General features: G+C 46.0%; 1 protein-coding gene across 1 annotated transcript in view; it reads right to left on the reverse strand.

Annotated features, from left to right (window-relative positions):
* Nucleotides 1-12,006, reverse strand: part of ADRBK2 (adrenergic, beta, receptor kinase 2) — an 81,829-nt gene that overhangs the window by 69,354 nt on the left and 469 nt on the right. The window lies entirely within an intron of this gene.

A 12,006-nucleotide genomic window follows, 5' to 3' on the forward strand; every position in this document is an offset into this window, starting at 1 on the left:
ATCCCCAGTCTGTGAAATAAAGCTCTATTGCTTTTTTCCCCCCTCCTCTCTGTCTCAGGGCAGCCACGTGCCTGGACCCAGCACATTAAGCTCCTGATGGATCCTGGCACGTCCCAAAACTACTCAAATGCTGATTAATTATTTCAAGAAAGTGCTAAATATTCAGAAATCGAATTACCACTGCCTTTGACCGCCAACATTTTGCACTGCCCCTCAGCACCTTCCCACTCTTGGTGCCCCAAGCACCCTGCTCCCACACTGGCCCTTCCATTTATTCTCGCCTGCTTTCTCCTCTTCCTTCTTGTTATCACTCCCTATTTCCTTTTCCAAATCTCTCTCTCAGCCCATTCTCACCTTGTTTCTGCACTCTATTTAGCACGTCCCCTCATCCCATCCAGCTTTCATCTCCGCTTTCTTCTCTGAAAGACACAGCTGCACATAGAAAATAACGAAGCCCACTTAGACCCCATTTCAAACAAGAAGAAAGTCTGAAAGCCTGAGGTACAATCCTACCAACGCGTCATTAGAAATGCAGTTTCTCCTTAGAGGTATTTATTGAGGTTTTGCAGAATAGGAAAAAAAAAAAACAACCAAGTCCCACAGCAGAAGACGACAGGGAGAAGGAGAGAAAGATCTCAAAGAGTAAATCTGTGTGATTACTAATGATGCTACTATTTTCTTGTAATATGTTCATCGCTGGCATGAAGGACCTCTCCAGCTCAAGAGAAAACTCCTCTTGACCAAGACTGGGAACCCCAACGAGTCACTGGGTCGGAGCCCCCAGGTCAGCTTAACACTCCACTGTGCGGGGGCAAAGAGAAGGGCAGACACTTGATGCAACCAGTAAAAAAGAATGAGCTTCCCTCCTAGATAAGAGGCAAAAAAAATAGTGAACATATCACTAACCATTCAATTCATTTTGTTTTGCTTCCTCTCAGGCTTGCACCCAGTTCAAAGTTCAGCAGAAGTCAATACTTCTCCAAACTGTTTTGTTCTCAGAGGCTATAAAAGGCATTTTACATGCTGCAACTTCTGCTCAAGCCTTTAATGGGGCAAAGTCAATTCCCAGCACATAAAGGCAGAGAGGACCGTTAGACTATCCAACCTCACATATTTATCTATTACTTGTAAAAGTCTATAGTTGAAGAGGAAACGAATCATGAGAAGATTGTGAAAAAAAAAAAACAAAAACATTTTTGGACAATGAGATGCCATGGAAAAAAATATGTTCCTTTTATTCTTTTACTTTTGAGCATCATATAATACTACTAGAATACGCCTGACAGCAACGCAACATCCATCCTCGTTATTTAATAGAGCAATAAAACTCCTCTAGCCCAAGTTCACCCCTTTCTAGCCCATTTTCTGTCTCTGAAGTTTATGCTAAGCCCACTGCCAAGTCATTTCACTACACTGAACTAATGCTCTTATAATTGTCAAGGATGATTAGTAGCACATTGCACCCAAGAACCCTGTTTGCGATGGAAGGGATTAGAGCTCAGCAGCCTTTTCCCACACCCTCCCCCCTTGCCCGTGCGTCTCATCCAGGAGCCGGAGCAGCTTCACTTATGCAAATTATATTAATGGGGAAAGTTTACAACAAGGCAGCCAAAAGCAATAGCGAGGGAGCTACGATTTCAAAACACGCACTTAGCCTCACGGTTCCTTGAGGATCATTTGCATTATCACTGCTGAAATCTGAAACTAATATAAAAGCTTCTAAGTACATGAATTTTTCAGGAATAATTACACTGAATTGGAATGTCAAGGACTTGCCCTTCCACCAGAGAAATTACGAGACAGAGAAATCGGAGCGAAATCACATCTTCTCGCTCCCACTGCAATTAAGTAATTTGTCAATCATAATTGGTTTTTTTAAACAAATAAAAAAATTATTGGAGACTTGCCATTTTTTTTTGTAATCTTTCCATATCTCCAAAATGTTTACAGCCTTCTTTAAAAGCAGCGTGCAAGTATAAACATGAACTGAGCTACCAAGAACTACGGCCAACGTTGACTGAAATACACTACATTCGCCTCTGATTTATTTATTCATTTATAGGCTCAGGATTCACTTTTAGAGAGGCTTCAATGTTTATTTGCACTCTCCAAATCCATCATAAAGTTGCTAAAATTGGACCAAAGATCCTGCCCCGAAGGCCTTTGAACTGAAAGCACAACGGGGTCAACAAGTACAACTCGGAGCAGCAGCAGAACAGCAGAGAGCCATTGCAGCCAAGATTTTGGGTTGGTTTTTTTCCTTTATAAAAGCACATTTAAAAGGTTTAGCGATGCAGGGTTGATCAAGAGTGAAAACCGTGAGGAACTCCCAGGCCTAAGAAGCAGATCTTCTCAGAACTCTTTTAAACGACGAGTTAAAACTAAAGAACACTTCCTGTATTTTCCCAGAAGTAAGAGGGAGGTGCAAAGAAAGTAACTTTAACAGTTAGAGCCATTTGGGAAGATGACTAGGAATACCTGGGGTAAAAAAAATAAATAAATAAAACAAAAAAACTCAGAGGATCAAGGCACAGAGAATGCACAATGGATCAATGCACATAGTTAGATCCATTTGGGAAGATGACTGGGAATACCTGGGGTAAAAAAAAAATTATAAATAAAACCAAAAAACTCAGAGGATCAACGCACAGAGAATGCACAATGGATCAATGCACAGGGAATTGCTTAGACGTGACAAGGAACAGAACGTGATGGGGAAGAGATGGGGACGCCAGGCTGGAGACTTCAGAAAAACAGCAAGTGATGAGGAGGCTGAGGAAGGAAATGTCACCTCGGAGGGTCGTCCTTAGAACTTGCAGAGGAATGGGAAGCCCACCCAGGAAAGGCAAAAGGCTCCAGGGCAGCCAGAAAACACCATCCCACCCCACTGCCTCCAGACCCATTCCACCCCCGGCACAGCCAGGCTCATCCCACCAGACACCAGAGGCCTCCAGAGTAAAACACCCACCCGTGTTTTGGCTTCTTTTCATTTAAAGTTCTGTTTAAGCGAGACTTGTGTTTCACCAAATTTGCTTTTCCTGCTGAAATTAAGACAGAAATGTAATAAACACCCCAGAGGCCACAGCTGGCACGTGGAGGCTGCATCCTGCCCTTGGGAGAGCGGGCTCTTTCTCCAAGGATTGAAGCATTTAGTGGGTTCTCCCGGGCTTTTTCATTTTCTGGGAGGATGTGGAAGCTGCTGGGAGCTCTTTTCTGTTCTGCACCTCACGCAGACTCCTCCTGGGTGAGGAGGATCCATCCATTCCCAGCTCCATGGTGTGTCCCCAGGCTGCAGGGAAGCACCGGGAGGTGGGGATGCAGCCAGTGCTTCTCCAGTGTATCACAATCCCCACACAGCAGCTGGCCTCAAACCCCCCCCAGACCCTAAAGAAGGCTTTGATTCCCACAGCCCTACCAGATTCTGAGAAATCTGCCCTTTCCCCAGTTCCCTTCTCAATAGGAACACGACACATGCTGACAGGACACATTCCTGGCACGCTGGAAGGGGACTGGGGGGGTTTCTATATGGAAGCCGTTCCTCCTAACACTCTCAAAAAGATTATTTATTTATGCAAGGCACATTTCTATAGGTGTTTATTCAGTGGTGGAATGATTTTCTTGGAGAAAGTAGTAAGCATGGGGTGAAGCTCTTTATGTGGACAGCAGCTGTATTTTCTGAAGCTAGAAACTCAGTTCAATTAAAATTATGCGAATTATTTTATGCACCTGGACCTGACAGCTCCTGATAAGCTTTTTTCTAATTTTATTAATTACCCCCCCCCCAAAAAATGCTATTATTGATAAGAAGATTAAACCAGGCCATTCCACATGATTTCACTGGAGCTGCACACATTCATCTCCTGATGTTACAGCATTTTGCTGAAAACATTCCACATGGGAAGGTCCAGCCACTGAAAAGCTGTCCTACCTATAAAAGGAGTAACAGCTATAAAGTTGATTCATTTTACTGGGAAGACAAGTGTGCCTGTGGGTATTTCCCACCAGCCCCAGGCAGGTCCCACCATCAGCACCCACAGCCCATCCCCACCAGGCACCGGGGTCCCACCTAGAATGCAACATCACATTACAGAAGCTTTCCCCAAAATACATCCCTAGAAACATCCCTCTGTTTTTAGCACGGAAGTCTGCACGCTGATCTCTTCCCACATCACCCTCATTTACCTTTTTTCTTAATTAAGGTAATGACACCCTAGGGAGAGTCTATGTTTCAAAACATAAGCTTCAGCCTTACAGCATCCCCACAGGAGAACTAATTGGAACATCTCTCTTAAGGCCATCTTTCTCTTTCATAGAATGGTTTGGGTTGAAAGAGTGGGTTGAAGCCCACCCAGTGCCACCCCCTGCCCTGGGCCGGGACACCTCCCACCAGCCCAGGTTGCTCCAAGCCCCCTCCAACGTGGCCTTGAACCCCTCCAGGGATGGGGCAGCCACAGCTGCTCTGGGCAACCTGGGCCAGGCTCTCACCATCCTCACAAATTAGGATTTCTTTCCCATGCCCCAGTCCAGCGCCTCCACCACTTATCTGAAGCTCCAAAAATCAAGTTTCAAGCCCTGCATCTGCCAAACATCCTATGTGCAAGCAAAGGTACGGCACTTATTTTCTACTTGGCTCAGCTTCTGAGCTGTACAATATAGAGAACAACAGTGTCCCTTTTCCAGACTCTAATTTCTCATCTATTAAAGCTGCAAGGCACTTCTGTACAGGCCTGTCTTTTATTAAGGTACAGACACTGCAGCGACAACAAATAAGGACCTGAATTCCCAAGGGAGAGAGCACCCAGGGGAGAGCAGCATCTGCAGCAAGCAGGAGCCCTCCTACACTGTGATGGTCCATCTCCATCCCCAAAACACCTCTTTTTCCTGCTGTAGTACAAAGCTAATGAGATAAAAAGTGAGTTGGCTTTGCCAGAAGCCCTAGCTTTTCCCTGTGTTCACCTATCACTACCTTCTCAACCAACACTTCCACTGACAGCAAAGTTGGAAGGCTGGATTTCTAAATAAAACTGAGTTTTTTTAACTATTCTGCCATCTCTGCTCACCCCGAGCAGGACTAACCGAAATGAGAAGACATTCACCCTGCCAGAAACAGGAGCTGCACCAAGGAGATGGGGATGCTTTCAGAATTTCGCTTTACGTCCTTTCCTCTTTGCTCCAACGTTCAACTCAAGCAGTGGGACGGAGCAGAGCTGCAAAATAATAAATCACTTCATAAAACCATTTCATTTAGAATCCTCTTTCCTCCCGTAGCTTGGCAAATTACACGAAGATGAAACCACTTCGAACAGCCCGAGTGTCCTATGGGCTGGTTTTAAGCTCTTACTTCAAATTTTTCAATCCAATTTTTAGTAAGTACTGGAAACGGTATAAAAATACCGAGAAACAATCTTGCTTGACACCAAAAAAAAAATTGTAAATGTCAAACAAAAACCTAAACTGTTTTGAGATTTTAGACAGGCAAGCTCAAGTTCTACTGAAATGATTTACAGTCGTTATTGCCACAAGCAGATGGAAGGAGCTTCCATGAAGTACCACCACCTTGCAGAGCTAGAGGTACTGTGACACAAACTTGTCTGAATTAACTGTTAGAGCCTTAATCCTCCATATCATCTCCTATTTAATTCTGCTTTCATTGGCACCATTTCTGTGCAAAGCCCAGTAAAAGCATAGGTCTCTGCAAAACCTGAGTCTACTTTTTTTCTGAAAATGGGAAAACAGCACTTTTAAAGATTTCTACCATCTGCATTCCAATAGTGAAGAAGCAGCACAATGTAGCACAAGGTTTCCTGGAGTCACGACATTCTCTAAACAACCTGCACATAAAGTAGGAATTTGGGGAGTTAACATCACTGATGAGACCCGGTTAGACCCTGCTGTGCCATGTCGGGGACAAGACCACAAAGACATCCCAGGTCCCACACTCGCCATGGGAGACAAGGGAATCATGGAATGGTTTGGGTTGGAATCTGCACAGACACAAACCCGTCTGAATTAACTGTTAGAGCCTTAATCCTCCATATCATCTCCTATTTAATTCTGCTTTCATTGGCACCATTTCTGTGCAAAGCCCAGTAAAAGCATAGGTCTCTGCAAAACCTGAGTCTACTTTTTTTCTGAAAATGGGAAAACAGCACTTTTAAAGATTTCTACCATCTGCATTCCAATAGTGAAGAAGCAGCACAATGTAGCACAAGGTTTCCTGGAGTCACGACATTCTCTAAACAACCTGCACATAAAGTAGGAATTTGGGGAGTTAACATCACTGATGAGACCCGGTTAGACCCTGCTGTGCCATGTCGGGGACAAGACCACAAAGACATCCCAGGTCCCACACTCGCCATGGGAGACAAGGGAATCATGGAATGGTTTGGGTTGGAATAGACATTAAAGATCATCCAGTGCCACCCCCTGCCCTGGGCAAGGACACCTCCCACCAGACCAGGTTGCTCCAAGCCCCCTCCAACCTGGCCTTGAACCCCTCCAGGGATGGGGCAGCCACAGCTTCTCTGGGCAACCTGGGCCAGGTTCTCACCACCCTCACAGCAAAGAAGTTCTTCCTGAGATCTCATCTCAAACTCCACTCTTTCAGTTTAAAACCATCACCCAAATGGATGGAGGGAGGAAGAGAGGAAACACCACCGGTAACCACAGCCAACACTCCATCCACGCAGCAAGCCCTGGCAGATGAATCACAGTCAAACTTTATCAGCTTCCCAACAAAAAAGAGTGTTTTAACGAGGGATTCAGGGGAGCAGTTTTGAGGACTTGAAGGCAAGGACCACCTCGGAGCAAAGCAGGTGGTGGATCACGGGAGGTAACACTTGGAGCCAGCAGCTTTCAACACCCTGACACTGCACCCAAATGGATGGAGGGAGGAAGAGAGGAAACACCACCGGTAACCACAGCCAACACTCCATCCACGCAGCAAGCCCTGGCAGATGAATCACAGTCAAACTTTATCAGCTTCCCAACAAAAAAGAGTGTTTTAACGAGGGATTCGGGGGAGCAGTTTTGAGGACTTGAAGGCAAGGACCACCTCGGAGCAAAGCAGGTGGTGGATCACGGGAGGTAACACTTGGAGCCAGCAGCTTTCAACACCCTGACACTGAGATGTTCATCCAAGAGATGCTCCAGGAGCCACGTGCCACCTGCAGAAGCCCAGCACTGAACAGTACACTCAAAGCAACGGAGAGAAAGAAGCACCTAGAAAGATGCAAAGGGATGACAATGAAAATTACATGAACGAATGTCAGGAAGATTTTCTTAGAGACTGTGCCCTAAATGAGTAAGCACAACAAGAAGGCGTTAAATCAAGCCAGAGAAAAGACCGTCAAAGTCACCGAGACTGACAGCAGAGAGAGAGGAGTTTCAGCCTGTAACTTAGAGATGTTACAGAAGTTTCAAGAAGCACAAGAAGACGCTGAAGGACACATCAAAGAAACAACTGAAATTCAGAGAAAGGGTATAGTGATGCCAAGAAAATAAAATGGAGAAAGCAGTAAGAGGAGAGAGTAATGATGCTCAAACTCCTCTCGGGAGATGTCGCTTGGGTTTCGCCCATATTGAGGAAGAAAGCAAATCACAAATGGCTCAGGATGGAACTGGAAAGGAAAAAGCAACCTCCACGCATTCTGCAAACCTCAATTAGAGTTGCAAACAAGTTAGTTTGAATACTGGGGAAGAACTCAAAGCGCACACAGAATCATAGAATTGTCCAGGTTGGAAGGGACCTTTAAGATCATCTAGTTCAACCATCAACTTAACTCTGATTAAAAAAAAACAAACATAACTAAATCATGGCACTAAGTACTACATCAACCCATCTTTCAAATACCTCCAGGGATGCAAACATCACTAAACCATGTCACTACACACTACGTCAACCCGTCTTTCGAATACCTCCAAGGATTGTGCCTCAACCACACCACAGACCAAACTGCCCCAGTGAGAAGCAGCTGGGGCATCAGCTTGTTGGTCTTCTGTTCTAGAGGTGAAGTGATGGTGGGATGATAACGGAGAAAAAATGTCATGTTAAAAGCGTGATTTTTAAGTAAAAAGTGACTGAAGCATGCCCTTTTCCCCCAGAGAGGGGTAGAATTCAAAGGAAGGTAGGAGATCAAAGAAAAAGGTTGGGAGAAAAAATAAGAATTAACTTGAGAGAAAGGGAATACCTGAAATAAGCAGGTTAGAAAAGTAAGAATTGACTTGAGAGAGGGGGAATACCTGAAATAAGCAGGTTAGAAAAGGCAAGATGAGGGGAGAAACATCCCCAACTGCAGCAAGAGAGAGGCCTGGGCAGAGGCAGGCTGGGTTTTGTTACCATGCCCTTGGGATTTGGACACCAAAAGCACCCTAAGGCTTACGTGATGTTTACAGCAAGGAAGCTTTAACGTTAAGGTTCCAGGGGAGGATGGAGGCCACCAGGGTGAGGACAGGCAGCAGTGCCCTGTGCCAGCCCCGTACCCGCTTCCATCCCACTTATCTGATTTCCTGGACCATTTTTTCTCAACTGCACGTTATGCAAATCCTTTACTCAAAACAGAAGGAGCTACCAGCAAATAAAAACAGCTGTTATATAGCCTTCTTCCACTCCCTTTGACCAAAAAAAAAAAAATATCTAGAATTTACATGGAAAAGTCAAAAAACTTCAGAAGTCTGCTGAATAACCTAAAAAAATTCAGAGCGCGGTTCATTCACTCCGTTCCCCCCAAAACTTAAAACATTTGAGGGTAATTCCGTAGAAAAAGATGAAGGTTTCAGATTTGTTCATATTGCAATACGTGCGTTTTCTTTCCCATTTTAGGTCCTATTTCTGCCTTTAGGTCACTCTGCCTCTGACAGCCCCTCTGTCCACCCCGGCGAATCTACCCGCAAAACAGGCTTTTGCAGAAACAACCTCAAACTGAAAGACATCGCAGCTTTCCCAGCTCTTGGCAGGGCTCTTCGGAACGAAAGGAGGAAACGCAGAAGGGAAGGAAAAGCAGATGACAAGAGGATGGAAAAAGGGTTGTTTTGTTTTGGTTTTTTTTTTTAACAAAACAAAAAACCACGCTGAGGTTCTTCCTTAGGCAGCCAGGTCTCATTGGCGTTTTCTATAAACTGAAAGACATCGCAGCTTTCCCAGCTCTTGGCAGGGCTCTTCGGAACGAAAGGAGGAAACGCAGAAGGGAAGGAAAAGCAGATGACAAGAGGATGGAAAAAGGGTTGTTTTGTTTTGGTTTTTTTTTTTAACAAAACAAAAAACCACGCTGAGGTTCTTCCTTAGGCAGCCAGGTCTCATTGGCGTTTTCTATCCTCTTTCTTCCCAAACTGCGATATTTCACGATTTTAGCACAAAAAACCAGTTCTGAGGATGCTCCACGTAAACTCAGCAATAATCAGCCCCACGGCCAATAAACTCTTCGCCCTCGTAGTTTATTTGCTGCTAAGCCTTGGCCTGCAGCCTTGGAATTCATTCTGCCTGCACTACAGCTATTTCCTCGTAAACAGGAAGCCCCCTCAAATTTGCATTACAGTAAACTCATTTACTCCGTTTAGTGTCAAGTCTTTATCTGGGGAAGATAAAACGGTGTGCCCACAGGTGTGCCAGGCTGCGGCCAAGAGACAAATTCTAATAGAAGAGGGTAAAACCTTTGTAATATTTCTCCAGGAAATAACACCAGCAGCGCAGGAGGCCGTGGTTGCCCGCTGGAGATAAAGCGGGACCGAGCACATTCCTGCGGGAAGAGCGCTGCAATGAGGCTGGGATATTTATTTTCGAGCATGGATGTGATATTCCAGTGACCTTCCTCCTGTCTATGCCAGGGACAGCCAGACCCGAGGAGGGCAGCTCACAGCCCAGCCTTACAGAGCTGAGCTTGGGCTCTCTCACACGGAGAAATAAAAAAAAATAAAAATAAAATTAAAAAAAATTACTAGGACAAATTGTTTGATTTCAAAATCGAGGAAGAGAGGACTCTGTGTGTTGTATTATTTTTTTTTTCCTCACTGTTACTATATCAACCTGCATTTAAGCAGCCAATTTATGTAATTTTAAATGAATCACTTCGCCAGCGACACAGAATATTTAAGTATACCCAACACACCGTGTCTGTTCTAATGAGAGGGCTCGAGAAGAAAAAAAAAAAACCAACCACCAGAAACCAGCATGAAGACATCTGACACCAGAATAACGGTCACAATTTCCTAGTGTATGAGGAAATCCCTGGTTTCAGTTAGAAGCTGAGAAGTTCAGTCATTTCAAGCGACCTAGAGCCGTTTGTGGTCCCAGGCTTAGGTAAGTCTCTGTTCTCATTTATGTCCATGCTTCCTCTCATTCATCTGCTGAGCTGTCTTCCACGTCCCACAGCGCCCTGGCATCGCTTACAGCTGCAAACCTCTGCCTCCCCGAAGGCTTCTCACCTTCTTCAGAGCACGACACTCCAAGGGAAGGGGCCGGCGAACCAGCTTTTTCCTTTAATATTTCACTCCATCTGCAAACAGGTTCTTCCACATGCAGCTCGGGGAGCGCACCTAACCCTTCACCTCTCCTCCTCCTCTGTGGAACTTCCTCCTGGCTGCTGTTTCCCACCCTGTGGAGCCCAACGCCGGGGGGTACACCACCTTTCTGAGCCAAAAGTGGCCACCAAGCAAATCCTGGAGCAGGAGAGCAGAACGGTGCAGGTTCTTCGGGCCTCGTGCCGCGCTGCGAAGCTTCCACCACGCTTTGAACGAGGGGACATCGGTCCAGGCAGCAGCTTCCCAGCCTCCCCACAGCTGGTATCTCTCATGGTGAGGGTGATGGTATTTCTCGTGGAGAAGGTGCCTGTACCTCTGCTGGCATTGGAAGGACTCCTCCCCTACACCCCCTCCCCATCCCCACCTTCCACCTCCCCAGAGGACTCATGTCCCTCTTGCAAACAGGGAGCACCACAGCACATCCCCCAGACTAAAGACACCAACAGAAAAAAAAGCCAAAGCACATAGAGGTACCAGCCCTCCCAGTAAAGCACTGTACCTCCAGTTAACACCAGAGCCTAAATTTTACAGATAATGATTATTTTCACAAGCATTTACATATAGCAGGAGAAAAACAGGCACCTTCCTCCACCCAGCAAACCATCCTCAACCAGACCTTAAAAACCACGGCCAAACTTCTCCATCTGAGGTGTCCCTGCCTCTGCCAGGGGGATGCAAGGCAGGCTGGGCACCCCCCTGTGCCCTCTACCTTCCCCCCACTCTGCAGCCTCACTGCGCTACCCGCAATTCAAGCATAAAAGCAGTAAAACCAAAAAAAACCCCGAGTGAAGAAGTGAGAAGAAGGCTTGGGTGCTCTCTCCTTGCCGGCAGCCAGCCAGGCCAGGCCACCAACAGGCTTGCAAGCTGCCGACACGTTTTGCAGTAAATTTGGGGTTAGATTTATTATTTTATTCTTTTTCCCCCCCCCACCCCATTGCAATATTTTGTTTGCTGGCTAAATCGTGGTTCGAAATCCATCCCTCTAAAGAGAGGCCAAGCTTACTTTGAATTTCAGCAATAAACAACCAAGCGACGCTCAGGTGATTTTATAACGCTTGAATAACCAGGGACTGGCGTTCAGAATCTGAAAAAGCTGCTTTTTCCCCACCGAACCCCCCCTCCCCAAAAGAAAAGGAGCTCGGCTGGAGCCAGGCACCCATCGGCTCGCCCGGCGGGACCCGTGGCAGCCCATGGCCAGCGAGGTGGCCACTGGAGCGAGCCCTGCACTGGTCCATGGCTGTCCAAGCACCTCTGCTCCCTGAGCTGCTTGCCAAGAGAAAAAAATCCACTCTCTCCCCAGCCCGTCCTCCCTCCCCGCACCAGTGTCAAACCTCAGCTACCATCACTCAAAAAAAAAAAAAAAAAAAAAAAAAGAATAAAACAGTGAGAATGACCCGGTTGGGCTTTCCCGTTTTATTGGGCTCGCCACTTCAAGAATTTCTCAGCCGCTGGATGAAGCATCAAGTTTAGGATGAAATAAACACCCCAACC

This window comes from Calidris pugnax, unplaced genomic scaffold (assembly GCF_001431845.1).
Source record: "Calidris pugnax isolate Ruff unplaced genomic scaffold, ASM143184v1 scaffold139, whole genome shotgun sequence".
NCBI classification, from domain to species: Eukaryota; Metazoa; Chordata; class Aves; order Charadriiformes; family Scolopacidae; genus Calidris; species Calidris pugnax.